Below are 14,700 nucleotides of genomic sequence, written 5' to 3'. Positions count from 1 at the left end.
TTAAGGGCCTTAGAAAATATCTAAATTATTGTGGACAAAAAAGGCATAAAAAACATAATCCAATGAATTCACGCTTCACTTGGGACAATATCTCTTCTTTTATTACATTCGAAATCTCGGCAGCACTTCCATGTATTATACATTAGCATCAACATTTCCGATTGTGTACCCAGGTGTACATTGAACAACTCTTCTTCGATTTTGTAATGCTTCATTACCCTCCTTGTTGCGTTTCTCACAGTAGAACACAGTGCTTCTATTTCTATTCATCCTTCGCTATGTTTCCGCTGCTGTAAAGCTAGCTACCGCTACTGCCTCCAACAAGCCGACTGCTTTTCCCCCTCTCACCTGTTTACAACGACATCTCAAAGCAACATAGGAGCATATCCTTCTCGATCCAAAGAAAAATGCGTTCTGGCGATGTGCTCGTCAGTCCTTCCAGAAAAGCTTAAACTTCTTCAAAATCAGCTGCATTCAATTACGTAGCCCATCGAATCTGCGCGTTGACTGTCTTGTTTATCTCAAGGGAAAGCTTGCTATGGCCCGTAGTGTTTTTTGTCGTTTCGTTGAGATATGCGAAGGAAAATTCAGAGGTGCGTTCCCAACGTGCGCACATGATGTCGTCGAATGCGCCTCAATTCTACGGAGTTCATCGCGAGTCATGCTGTAGGTTGCGGGAGACAGTGGTCGGTCGCGTATTTGGACGACGAAAAAAGAAATTGGTTTGCCTTGTTTGAATTTCCCTCGCTGACCAGAGAATAACTACCCACTGGAAAGGAAACCCACTATCCCGTTGACCCACAGTGGCACCCCACCTTTGTTGGGATACTTTTTTCCCCCATAGTACAGAGGCGTAAAAATTAACGCCAACCTCATTGTCGTCTGAAAGCGGCCAGCTCAGGAATCCTTGAAGACGTCCGTCTTCTAAAATTTTGTCCTCGTAAGGCTCTCATACAAACGGAAATTAAAAAACTATATTCCCCTAATGCCGTAGATATTAATCATATCCATTGCATAATGAAAACGCGTATAAGACAACTAACTACGAATACTTCCACATATTCTCCTTAAATATGCTTCGCTCTCGTCTCTCCAAGAATGAAGCTTACACTCCTCGGGATATCTGTGAACACAACAGACGTTTTGGGAATTAAAACTACCCAAGGAAACAATCGCTCCGGTGGTTTAGTGGGTAAATCATCATGCAACGAACCAGAAGTTCCACAGTTCAAGTCTCCTCAGTGACGGATGATTTGATGCTGCACACACACATTGTGGACATTTTTCAGATATCTAAGTTTCATAAAACATAGTACGTGGTTCAGAGGATGTAGCATGGCTACTAAATTCTTATGTATGCATGGATACTGAATACGTTTTGTTGAAATCTTACGAAACTATTTGGGTAGTTGACTGTGAAGTGAATTTTGACTATCTTCTCCGCGTCGTCCAGCCCCGCGTCAGCGCCTATAACGATTAGCTGCATACACTTCCTGCTGAAGTTCAAGGGAAAACTGCTAAGTGTTCGTCTAAGCGATGTGAAAGTAAACTTTTGAGCCACCTCATAGACTCAAAGAAATTGGTTGTCTATTATCAATTCAGTATGCCAATGTCCCGCTCGATAATTTATTTCCAATTATAGTTTCCCGAGTGATTACATTGGAATCACTTAATATACTTACTGTAATTTTAAAGCAACTCAAAGCCGATATTATTCATATTACGAAAAATATTGATGTCCAATTTAAGCTTTAATAATTAATTTCGTGTGGTGGCCAGAGAAACTTGAACTTATTGCTATTACCTTGATCTCAAAGAATATAGTGTCGGTATGTCGTTTTCAGGTTTTCCTGTGCCTCAAATATTATAAATTTGCACTTCAGAAAATTTTGAGGATAAAGGTCATTGAAGAGCGTGGAAATATCGTAAGTGCACCTGATATTGCGATTAGTTGTAACCGGAGCCGTGTTTCATGCCTTTTGAGTAGAACTGTGGAATTTATTATTTGTCCTCAACTGTGTGACATGGAAGCAGGGGCGGATTGTTTTCTGGGTGGCGGGGCACAAGGATCTGACAGGCAAACGATTTTTTCATACTTGAGATAAAAACAAGATACAAAAACTACTTTACGAAATATTCTTTTTATTTTAATATAAAAAGCTATTGATACAAAATGAAATGATTAAGGCTCCGTTACACGCAAAACGTAATGATAACCATATAAAATATTTTGTCCATTTTTAAGCGTCTGGGGGGGCACGTACCCCCATGAAAAAACATTCCCCCTTTAAAATCGCCTATGCATGGAATACCACCAAATCAGATAAGACAGAGTTATATTTACGACGAACTAACGGCCTAGAACGTTGATCTCAAAAGTTTGATTCAATTTGGAAGCAGTCATTGATACACCCATAGAATAAAAAGAATAGGCGCATTAATAACTACTTCACAGAGGTCAAAATGAGTTTGCGGGTCATTTATCGGTTTGACGTCCTTTCTTTGAAAATTTTCGAAAATATTTTGTATCAATTAAATGATTTATACGCTCCCTCAGTGTTTTTGTCGCACTTTCACTTTTAAAAAATTAGTGAGTCCCCCAATTACCGCTTTTACGCGTATGGTATCACGCTAAGTTGTTCTACAAAGTTTACCAAGGAAAAAAATTTCATGATAAATGATGATGATGAAAAATTGCTATGCTTAATTATTTGGAAATACCTATGCCTCGACGCACTTAAATTTGTTGAAGCGAAAAGACATTTCGGTGCAATATTTTTAGATTTTTAGAAAGCCTTCACGCAGAAAGACTAAACGAAAAAGTAGGTAACCGGATACGCGACTTTTTGAGTGATCGTAAGCAAATATTTGTTCTCGACGGAATTAGATCTGATGTAGGTGAAGTGACAAGGTGTCCCACAAGGAAGCGTAATCGGTCCCCCTTTTTACATATCATACAAAAAATACCTATGGTCTCCAATTAGCAGTAAAATACGTTAATTGGCAGACGACGCTGTCATATATTGCGAAATTAGTGATCACTCATTCTTTGAAATACTATCATTGGATTTAAACAACGTTCATGTGTGGGGACCCGAACTAAATCTGAGCAAATGCATGACGGTATATTTCTTGCAGAGGTCATCAAACTATCCCCATATAAGTGCTAAAGATAGTGTAATCATAAACGAGACAGATGAAGTGAAGTATCTAGGAGTTTCTATAACTTCGAACTTTTCATGGGGAGCACACATAAGAAATATTTGAGGCTGAGCGCTGAAGAAGTTAGGATTCGTCGAGCGTATAATGGGAAGATGTTCGCACGAGAAAGTAAAAGAGAGGTGCTGTTGTGCACTCCAATCTGGCCACACATTGAATGTACAGCGAGTATGAGGGATACGGCGCAGAAAGACTTGATCCGTGATCATAATAAAATAGGTATACATATAAAAGCTGCGTGAATCGTAAAGGAGTGCTACGGGTGTTCAGGAGGGTGTTTCAGAGTCACCCGTTCCGAGCGGATCGGGAAACATGGCATGGATTCTACGTCACTCACTATCGGCAAGACAATCCGTGCGTTTCAGACTGCTTCCTATCGGCTCAAGGCAGGTTTTCTGATAGGACAGAAGTCGAACGGGCTGGAGGTGTCGGAAAGTCATTCCGGTAGCGTAGGGTGATACGTTATGATGTGGTTTTTATTAATTATTTGGATCTAATAAAATAATACCACTTTATTTCATGAGTGCTCATGTATGTGGATGTTCTGCTAGAGTAATATAGGTGTAAGTGAATTTATTTATCGCATAAATTATTCAATATATGCGGATACTGTATATCACTGTCGGCGTAAGTTTGCTTGACATGTTATTTGGACGAGTAATTTAGCAAAAAGAAGGCGAAACAAGTTGGAATGCGTGGCGTAATGACTTATAAATATGTAGGTAGTAGCATAACGTATTGGAAACGAGTCCTTGGGTTTGGAAGTATAACAATTTGTCTAGTTTGTTACGATTGTGTGCTAGACTTGGCATCGTAGTTGCATTGAACAATTAGACGCGGTTGTGTACATTATTCGGTTGATTCCATATTGTACTTCAAAAATATTCGTTTCAATATGAAATATTATTTTAAGCACACCAGGAATAGCCACGGTGATAACTTTACGGAGTCACCCTCACATCATCTTGTTAGGTATAGTCCATTATTTTTCCGCAGATTGATAAGAATCTAAGATTGCTCTACTGACTAAAGAAAGGCCGAAAATCGACGCTCTCGAGTTCGAAACCCGCTCAAGGCCAATGATTTTTTCTCCGTGGAATTTTTGTACAATGAAATACTAGTTAGAAGATACGTATATGAAAAGGGACAACAGTGGTGAGTGAGTGTCATTTTAGTGCCTAATTAATTGGTGTTATAAAAATAACCGTGTACGTGCAAAACAGAAAACAATGTAACCACCTTTTCCGTTATTTTGACCTACATAAGTCGAGCCATTGATAATAATCGACTACATTCAACCTAATTTAATCACTGTATTCCCTTCCAACATACTTCCACTACCACGAAATTTTTTTTAGGTGTTGACAGCATATCATGAAGGCCACATCATTGAAGACGGCCAAAATACACATTGAAATGAGATAAACAAAGAAAAAATGATAGTTTCAATAGACCATTGAGTGAATAATGATGAGTATTTGTTGCTGCAAGGAAGGATGGGTCTTACCACTACCTGCATTTTAATTCTTACGATACATGACCTTAACAATCAAATGTGCTCTCACTTGAATGAAGTAACAGATTCGTTTAAAATTTACCCTTCTTCCCGTAATTTTCACTAACCGATAGGAGATTACATTAAAAAAAACTACAAACGGACAATTCTAGAATAATTTAACCCCGCAATAACGTCAATTATGTTACAATGTTTCAATTAGCACTTATGCATACCCGTGTATACCTTTCGTCTCCATTGTGAAGTGTCATACCTGGCGGGAGGTTGTTTTCGCTGCTTACTTGTCTCTTGAAAATTGTGACGTTTTGTCGTTTCCGTTTGGGAATATTATTGACGTCATACCAAAAGCGGAACGCTTTCCGATTGTGTGTGTGAAACGCACGGAAGACGAGCGTAGGATACAGTGGCGTAAATAGGAATATGCTTTGGGGGGGGGGGGGGGGGGGGGGGGGGGGGTGTAAGTGGGGACTACCCCCCCCCCTAGGAAATGGGGATTTCTGGAAAAAATTTGAAAAATAACATTCCTGAATATGCATTTTACATCATTTTTGCACTTATAATTTAACTTATAGCAGATGCAGTTATTATATATCAAATTCAGACAAGGTTTTCATATAATTTTTTGATTTCTCAGAGGCTTTGGGGGGGGGGATACATTCCCTTACCCCCCCCCCATAGTTACGCCACTGGTAGGATAGGTTCCCGGTCGACTCGGACTAAATCCGTTTCCGATGCCGCCAATCCGATGAGACTCTGAAACACCACCCTGAAGGTGTTACATATATGTTAAGTGAATTAGGCTGGGAGCCGCAAGAGACTCGGAGGCTGCGCGCTTGGCTTGACCAACTGAGAATGGTTATCTTTGAGAGTGACACGGAGAACATCATATAAGAATCCAAATACATTTCCATGTCCTACTGTAACTATAAAATTAAGAGAGATACTTTGCCGAACGGATAGGTATGAGAATTCGTTTTTCCCCCTCACGACAAAGGACTTTCATAAGTATTAGGCGTGATTTCGTTGGAGCACTTCCTTTTTATATGGAGACGTCTGGTGTCCTAACACCCCCGGCCATACGCCTATTGATGCGGGTTGTGGGGTGTTATGCAGATGTAGATGTCCGAAACGACAACACGCATAAGATTAGGGAAATGTTCTATAGAACTGATAGATTCCAGATGTAATTTTTTCCGATTGCAATAATTGACCACAATACCTGTGATAGTTTAGCTCTAAAATAACTTGACTAGGGCTAGGACAGTGGGTTCTTTGTGTATAGTGAAGAACGTTCTATAATCGGGTAGTTTCCTTCGTCAAAGAAAACGAAAGGCATTGATTGCGATTCCTTTACCCACCATTAGTGTATTCATAATATACAAATTATTTGGTTTTGGAATACCGGTTTAGACGAATGGCAATGGTCAATTTGTGACCTGATTTGGAAAAGGCCAGATTAGCGCCCATGCGATGCGACTCCACGTGACGTCACAGGGACCTAGTTTCTATACGAGAAGATAGGAGTTCTACATTGTCTGAGATTTCCAATCCATGCATGAGGCAAAGAATTCATGGAAACACGTTTGAGTAATCATCTATTAAAACTGCCAATGGTCGAAAAGTGTCTTTAGTTTCATAAGGTATTAATAATCTTATAAGCCAAGCGCTTCACGCTAGCAGGGTTCTCTGCTACCTGCTAGCAGCCTGCGTCGTTTCAGCGCTCAAGCCTCGCCTCAAGGTCACCTCACAGGGCGGCAGCGGGAACCAGAAATATGTCACACGGACTATTTCCATCATTCCTACTTAACCGTCGCGTTTTCGCGCGCATGAAATTTTTCACTTTTCGTTTAAGCGCGAAAAATAGATATCGTCGTTGAAAAATCTAAGAGCGTGAAATGCGTACTCCAGGAGTAATAATCTTTCGATTTTGGCAATAAAAAAATAATAGGAAACCACACTATAGTACCGCGGTTCATTTGCTGAGATGAAGTTCGAAGCCCCACTCTTTAACAGACACAAATGGACGATATATATAGATGTCGGAATATTGTGTTTGATATAAGGTTTAAGTTAAAACTAAAATACACGAAAAAGGAAATTATTTATTATTACAATAAGATTGTAGTGAACAACTAATTCGGGGCAGTCCTTTGTCTTTCATCCCCTCAAATTGTCCCTCCACAATGGTCTTCATAAGAACATATTGCCTCATGATGTGACCGTTTAAATTATTCTGTCGTCTTCTTAGCGTTTTTGGAATGCATATAGTTTTCCTTACTTAATAGTATTTCCTCATCACTTGCTCGGTCGATTCATTTTATCTTTATCATTATTCGGTATCACAACATTACAAATGCTCCCAGTGTTGACTTTTGTCTTGCTGCCGTCGTCCGTGACTCACTCCCATAAAGGAATATGCTCCATATCATTTGATGAGTTTTTTCCTTACTTCTATCTACTTGTATTCTTAGCTGTGAGTAGGTTCTTCTTTACGAGGACTTCCTTATTCGCATTTATTAAATTAAATAATATTTTTGTTAACTTTGTTCATCGCTAATAACTCAAAATTATGGTTTTCAGAACTCTTTCATCTCTTCGAGCTTTTTTTCCCTAGGCTAACATTATTCCTGGTCTCCTCTGCTTTGCTCCATGTCTTAGATTTTTTATTGATTTTTAGATTGTATCTCCCTATTCTCCTTTTAATTTTGATCAGAATCTTTATCAAGCCTTTTTTCCTCGGCCATGAATGGATTGTCGGCACAAAAGGGAAATATACTTATTCTTTCTCCATGGACATTGAGTTCTGAAGCCTTCTCTCTTTCTGTTTGTTAGAGATTAATTTAAACTGAACACAGACATAAGTAAATAAAAGCGTGTATTATCGATTACAAAACAGGTTCCTCTGAAAAGACTGAAATACCGCCAAATTCTTTGGGTTTCAAGAACTTAACTAATACTATCCAGGTACAATATTAACGTTTAGCATAAAAGGGTATCTAATCCTTTCCTATGATCTAAATTTCGTAGAATCATGAATATATATTATTTATAAGAAAATATAAATTTCACCTAAAATTTTGATCAATAATAAAAATTTAAATAAGTACTACTACCCAATAATAAACTTTTGACTCAATTGTATAACCGCGGATGCTGGCACGAATTTAACCGAATCTATATAATTTACTGTATTTAAGTTAACTTAACAAACAATATACTATACCACAGAATTTTCCTTTTAGAAAAACAAAAATGGTATATAAAATAAAAATAAAATGATTATTCAGCAAGAATAAAACTCACAAAAATAAGTGTTCTGCAAAAATATAATTACTTATATAATTACATGAAAAATTTCTAAACGAAAATAAAGTTAGCATTTTTTATATGGCCTTTTTCGATGTACCCATGAAAGTTTCCGGGCAAAATTGCTCATTCTTGTCTCATTGAGATTTTAAAGAAGTTGGCTGTCATCACATTCTATTCTACTCCATTTTCTTCTACACTAATTTTCACTTACGTTTTATCACTCTTCGATATATTATTTCCAATCGTTTCAATTCAGTTTTGGTTTTCAATCTGGAAAGTTTCATTCTTGCCAATGATGGCCTTGCATTTTGCACACCGTTCCTTGATATGTTTTCTCCCAAATCTATCGAAAATTCCGATTTTTCCATGGGAGAAGTTATACTGTGTGTCTTGGAATGTGTTCTTCATGCATGTTTTGCTAGTTCTCCTGGTTTTTCGATGAACCTTATTCGAAATTCTCATATTGTTGTAACAGTGGTCTTATATCGTTTTCATGGTCTTCTTTCTTCAATGAGGTCTGAGACTTAATCCGTGGTCGGTGTCTTTTTCTTGCCAGCTTCACTTCTCCCCTGAACTTCTTTTCCGTTTTCCTCTGGTACCATTTTAATAATTTTGCAGCTATTCTGACTGTTGAAAAATAAATGAAATTTCAATGTACCTACCACTGAGTTTTAAGTTATTTATTACACTACTTTGTCTTCCACTGCTCCTTGAAATGACCTTTGATGTTGTGGCACTATTATTCATTCTACTTTCCGTATGTTATGGATTTTCTGAATCATTAAACAATGATCACCGTGAACGTCTGCCCCAGAGTAGCTTTTGCAAACCTTCAGCTGGTTCCAAAACCTCTGCTCCACTAAAATGTAGACTAGTTGTGATTTTGTTTTTCGCCAGGAATTTTGCAAGTGCATTTTGCATCTTCCCTCGTGAATATTAAACAGTGCGTTGGCAACCACTCGTGTTCTGTGCGAAAATTCCGGAACCTTTCTGCTCTTCCATTTTTATATTCCCAATCCAGATTTCCCAGTTACTCATCCATCTTAGCCTTTCCCGACGATAGCGTTCCAATCTCTTAGAATGATATGATTTTATTCAATTTTTCTTGTTTTATTACTTAAAACATATCCTTGCAAACGTCTTACACTACTTCAGTTTTAGTGTTTGTCTTAGGCGTGGAAGCCTTTTTTTGTCCTAACTTTCGTGGTAACTATTATTTCATTGCATAGAAAAGGCTTTTCTCATGCATACCGGCGCTTTATCGGAGCGTTACCCGTTGCTATTTAGATAGGCTATACGTATTTCCCTTTGATGCAATTTTTTATTCTCACACATCTGCACAAAATTGTCGTTGAGCAACTTTATTCAGTTTATATTTTAAATTAAGATTTCGTTTCAGCCAAAAATAGCATGAAAATTAATTTTTTTGCAATTCCTAATTTTTTTCATCTTTATTGTTGACAATTATCAATAATTATCGTATCTCGAATGCGTCGTCTCGGAAATACCCATGTAATTTACTTTGACTAAAAATATATCCCCATTTATTTAAAAATTTATTTTAAATTAGTATTCAGCGTTAACCAATTCCGGTAAAAATTGAAACTTCGGTTCTTTATCCCGTGTGGTTATTTGGGTCTCAATTTAAAATTTACATATTGGGGTTTAAGTTGAAAACCGTGGTTCTATTAATTTCTGCACACCACGGTAATATGACCAATAGCTTCAATGATTAACTATTAACGCCGTCAATGTTTGTTATCCGCGTGGAAAATGAAATCTTATGACGAAATTTCCGCAAGAGCTGAAGTGAATAATTATATTTACATTCCTCTGTAGGGCATGATCTAGTTGTTACTTTTGCATAGTCTTCATCAGGCACCTCTAATTATGCTTTGAAAAATGAGTTAAATATCATCATCTTAAGTTTACTGGTCATACCTCTCGATCCGAAGATTGAGGGGTCTGACCAGGTCTCCACTCCCCTCTGCAAAACATTTTATTATTTATATATTGATCCTAATTTAAATCCTAAATAACTTATCCCATTCTACTCCTTTGCTTTCCTTTCCGTCGAATTGCCTTTAAAAAATTGTCTTCAACGAAATAACTGTCTCATGAATAAGCCAATCAAGATGTCCTTCCTTCTTGGGGTATTTAATAAATCCTCTTACCCAACTCTTCTTAGCAACTCTCGTTACTTACTAGTTTATTTTGTTATTCATTGCATCTCCATCGATATTATATTGCACCATATTTCGAAAGTCTCATTTCTTTTCTTGGCATATCATAAATTTTACCTAAAATATGTCGAGAGATAATTTAACGGAGGATTCTATAGAAAAAAAGTTTGTTTCCATTTGCCAATTTTTACACGAAAGGAGAATCATCAGATTAGTTAATTGGCCAATTTATTGTGTTGAAGTTATTGTTTGCTCATAAATTAATAACAGCAATTTACTTACTTACCGCGAAAGATTATCCAGGAGCAACAATACATCATCATTATACGTCAAATCCGTCCTTTTATGATAACATTAATCAATAAATTCACTATTTATTTCCCAACTCGTGTCTTATTTTTGACACAATTTTACAATATTTCAGTTTGTAATTTTTATTCGGCACTGTTATTACGTTCTTCTCAATAATTATGTTCAAATTGAAAGGTAGATAATACATGATATTTGATAAAGAAAACGGTATTAAATTTTATAAAAACCGTAGAAATAACCTTATTTTTCCTTTAGATATCTTTTACATCTACTGCCAATACACTTGTATTATAGTTGCTTCAGTATCACGCTCCAGAAAAGGATTTTAAAATTGAATACTAGCGAGTCAACAAATGAAAGTTTTATGCCATCGGAAGTTGAAGACGTTCTTAATTTTCCCGGCATTTCCAATTTTTAAAGCATTACTGAATTATTATATCAAATACATATTAATTTAATCAGAATTACGAGAGCACGTAACAAATATGAAAACATAAGTCAGTAGTATGCTATGGCAATAATAATTTGGCTTATAACCTTAAGTTAGTCATAATTTTGAATAGTGATTTCCTTTTTCAAATAAATGTTAAAACTTTAAATTACTATGTAATTATTATTTTTATATATTCCAGGGAGAACAAAGGAAATTGTCTGTTAGTGCTATTATCTGAAGCATTAAAGGTGCTAAAAAATGAAGAATTAACAATGAATGATATGCAAGATGGATCTAGCATTACTGAAGGCGTGTTTGCAGCACATGGACCTTCTAACAAATTGGGGTTTGCAGTGATGGCCAGGACGCTGTCCATCACCGAGGGTATTTTTTTCTTATTATTGAGTGATTCCTGATATTCCATGCATGTTATGTGTTTTCCTCCACAGGATTCATCCAATTAAAAGATCATGATCATGGTATATACCAAGGTATAAAGGTAAAATAAGGTCTCCCTTTGGTCAATGCGTTCAAAGAGGGACGATGCATTCTCATGAGATGGGAATGAAATTATACACTTGGTAAAATAGGGCCCTATAAGGTGAAATGGTATGGACTCATGAATAATTGAGTCTCGTAATGAGAGCTCTCGTGAACGGAAAGTTCACAAAAAACTTGGTAAAAACATTTACACCAAAATTAAAAATGGGCCGAAAATACCAAAGGTAGAAATATATGCACAAAATAGGCCTATGGTAAATGCAAAAATAAGCCGGCTTAGGGAACACGAAAATACATACCTGAAGGTACCGTATTAGGGATGGCGATGTGTTCGAGTATGTATTTGAGGTTGTGATGTGTTTTGGGTTATACACTATATTGCAATTTATGACCCATGTTCATTAAACCGCTCTGTTACAGGATTACGAATGTAGATGATGGAGAAGACATATCAACGGTGAGCTCGAAGAAACCAAATCGGCGAAATGCGTCTAAACCGTGCGTCTTATTACATGCGTAGCGCGATTGATCAATTTGCCTTTTGATGGCACGAACGTCGAAAGGCTGCGTGTGATTCGTGTGTCCTCCAACACAAGGAGGAGAAGACAGAAGACTCCAGGACAAGAGGACCATTAAAAGAAGAAAGCGAGTGGCTTAGCTAAGCATTGGACTCTTTGGGGGAATGGTTGGGGAAGGGTAATTTATTTTCCTTGTATGTACTCTCTCCCCAGGCTCAAGACATCGGAACTTCACGTGAAGAGGACCCCAGCTTCAAAACTAGGTTAGCTTTTGGGCCCTTAGGGCCGTGATCATTGCGTCGAGTAAGGCTAGGTTTTTTAGCTTCCGTTAGTTATAGTTATTTTTGTGTCGAACCAAGGTATGGCATTCGTGGAATACCATTGCAGTGTACGGGGATGAAACTGTGTCACTAGGGTGGAAATGTGGTAATTTCCTCCTTGCGTCATGGTGAGTTTCCGTGCATTGTAATGGGGCGGATGCAATTCCTTGGGGGAAGGGTAATTTATTTTCCTTGTATGTACTCTCTCCCCAGGCTCAAGACATCGGAACTTCACGTGAAGAGGACCCCAGCTTCAAAACTAGGTTAGCTTTTGGGCCCTTAGGGCCGTGATCATTGCGTCGAGTAAGGCTAGGTTTTTTAGCTTGCGTTAGTTATAGTAATTTTTATGTCGAACCAAGGTATGGCATTCGCTGAATACCATTGCAGTGTACGGGGATGAAACTGTGTCACTAGGATGGAAGTGTGGTAATTTCCTCCTTGCGTCATGGCGACTTCCCGTGTGTTGTAATGGGGCGGATGCAATTCCTTGGGGGAAGGGTCATTTATTTTCCTTGTATGTACTCTCTCCCCAGGCTCAAGACATCGGAACTTCACGTGAAGAGGACCCCAGCTTCAAAACTAGGTTAGCTTTTGGGCCCTTAGGGCCGTGATCATTGCGTCGAGTAAGGCTAGGTTTTTTTAGCTTGCGTTAGTTATAGTTATTTTTGTGTCGAACCAAGGTATGGCATTCGCTGAATACCATTGCAGTGTACGGGGATGAAACTGTGTCACTGGGATGGGAATGTGGTAATTTCCTCCTTGTGTCATGGTTAGTTTCAGTGTATTGTAATGGGGCGTATGCTATTCCTTGGGGGAAGGGTCATTTATTTTCCTTGTATGTACTCTCTCCCCAGGCTCAAGACATCGGAACTTCACGTGAAGAGGACCCCAGCTTCAAAACTAGGTTAGCTTTTGGGCCCTTAGGGCCGTGATCATTGCGTCGAGTAAGGCTAGGTTTTTTAGCTTCCGTTAGTTATAGTTATTTTTGTGTCGAACCAAGGTATGGCATTCGTGGAATACCATTGCAGTGTACGGGGATGAAACTGTGTCACTAGGGTGGAAATGTGGTAATTTCCTCCTTGCGTCATGGTGAGTTTCCGTGCATTGTAATGGGGCGGATGCAATTCCTTGGGGGAAGGGTAATTTATTTTCCTTGTATGTACTCTCTCCCCAGGCTCAAGACATCGGAACTTCACGTGAAGAGGACCCCAGCTTCAAAACTAGGTTAGCTTTTGGGCCCTTAGGGCCGTGATCATTGCGTCGAGTAAGGCTAGGTTTTTTAGCTTGCGTTAGTTATAGTAATTTTTATGTCGAACCAAGGTATGGCATTCGCTGAATACCATTGCAGTGTACGGGGATGAAACTGTGTCACTAGGATGGAAGTGTGGTAATTTCCTCCTTGCGTCATGGCGACTTCCCGTGTGTTGTAATGGGGCGGATGCAATTCCTTGGGGGAAGGGTCATTTATTTTCCTTGTATGTACTCTCTCCCCAGGCTCAAGACATCGGAACTTCACGTGAAGAGGACCCCAGCTTCGAAACTAGGTTAGCTTTTGGGCCCTTAGGGCAGTGATCATTGCGTCGAGTAAGGCTAGGTTTTTTAAGCTTGCGTTAGTTATAGTTATTTTTGTTTCGAACCAAGGTATGGCATTCGCTGAATACCATTGCAGTGTACGGGGATGAAACTGTGTCACTGGGATGGAAATGTGGTAATTTCCTCTTGTGTAATGGTAAGTTTCCGTGCATTGTAATGGGGCGGATGCAATTCCTTGGGGGAAGGGTCATTTATTTTCCTTGTATGTACTCTCTCCCCAGGCTCAAGACATCGGAACTTCACGTGAAGAGGACCCCAGCTTCGAAACTAGGTTAGCTTTTGGGCCCTTAGGGCAGTGATCATTGCGTCGAGTAAGGCTAGGTTTTTTAGCTTGCGTTAGTTATAGTTATTTTTGTTTCGAACCAAGGTATGGCATTCGCTGAATACCATTGCAGTGTACGGGGATGAAACTGTGTCACTGGGATGGAAATGTGGAAATTTCCTCTTTGAGTCATTGTGAGTTTCCGTGTATTGTAATGGGGCGTATGCTATTCCTTGGTGGAAGGGTTTTTAATTTACCTTGCTTGCACTAACCCGCTCTCTCCCTAGACTGAAGACATCTGTGTGGCCGAAGAAATGAAGACCTCGTTAGGGTGAACATCTGGCAACTGAAGAAGTTACATGCCAAGCCATGAATTCATGCGGCGGTGCCACCAGAAAACGGTAAGAACGAAGTTATCGTTATTTTCTAACGTTTTTTTTTATTTTTGCTTTTGGTTTCGATTTTATATTTAGTATTTGATTGATGCGATTACGTTTGACAGACGCACAAGTGTATAATTCTCCCTGGTTTCCC

General features: G+C 38.6%; 1 long non-coding RNA gene across 1 annotated transcript in view; it reads left to right on the top strand.

Moving 5' to 3' along the window:
- Positions 1-11,669, top strand: part of LOC124159651 — a 29,658-nt gene extending 17,989 nt beyond the window's left edge. The window contains exon 3 of the long non-coding RNA XR_006865005.1: positions 11,172-11,669. This is a non-coding gene — a long non-coding RNA (uncharacterized LOC124159651). The remainder of the gene's footprint in view (positions 1-11,171) is intronic.
- Positions 11,670-14,700: the final 3,031 nt, after the last annotated feature.

Source organism: Ischnura elegans, chromosome 5, assembly GCF_921293095.1.
Source record: "Ischnura elegans chromosome 5, ioIscEleg1.1, whole genome shotgun sequence".
Lineage (NCBI taxonomy): Eukaryota > Metazoa > Arthropoda > Insecta > Odonata > Coenagrionidae > Ischnura > Ischnura elegans.
The sequence above is the reverse complement of the archived record's forward strand: the minus strand, read 5'-3'. Positions and strand labels throughout refer to the sequence as shown.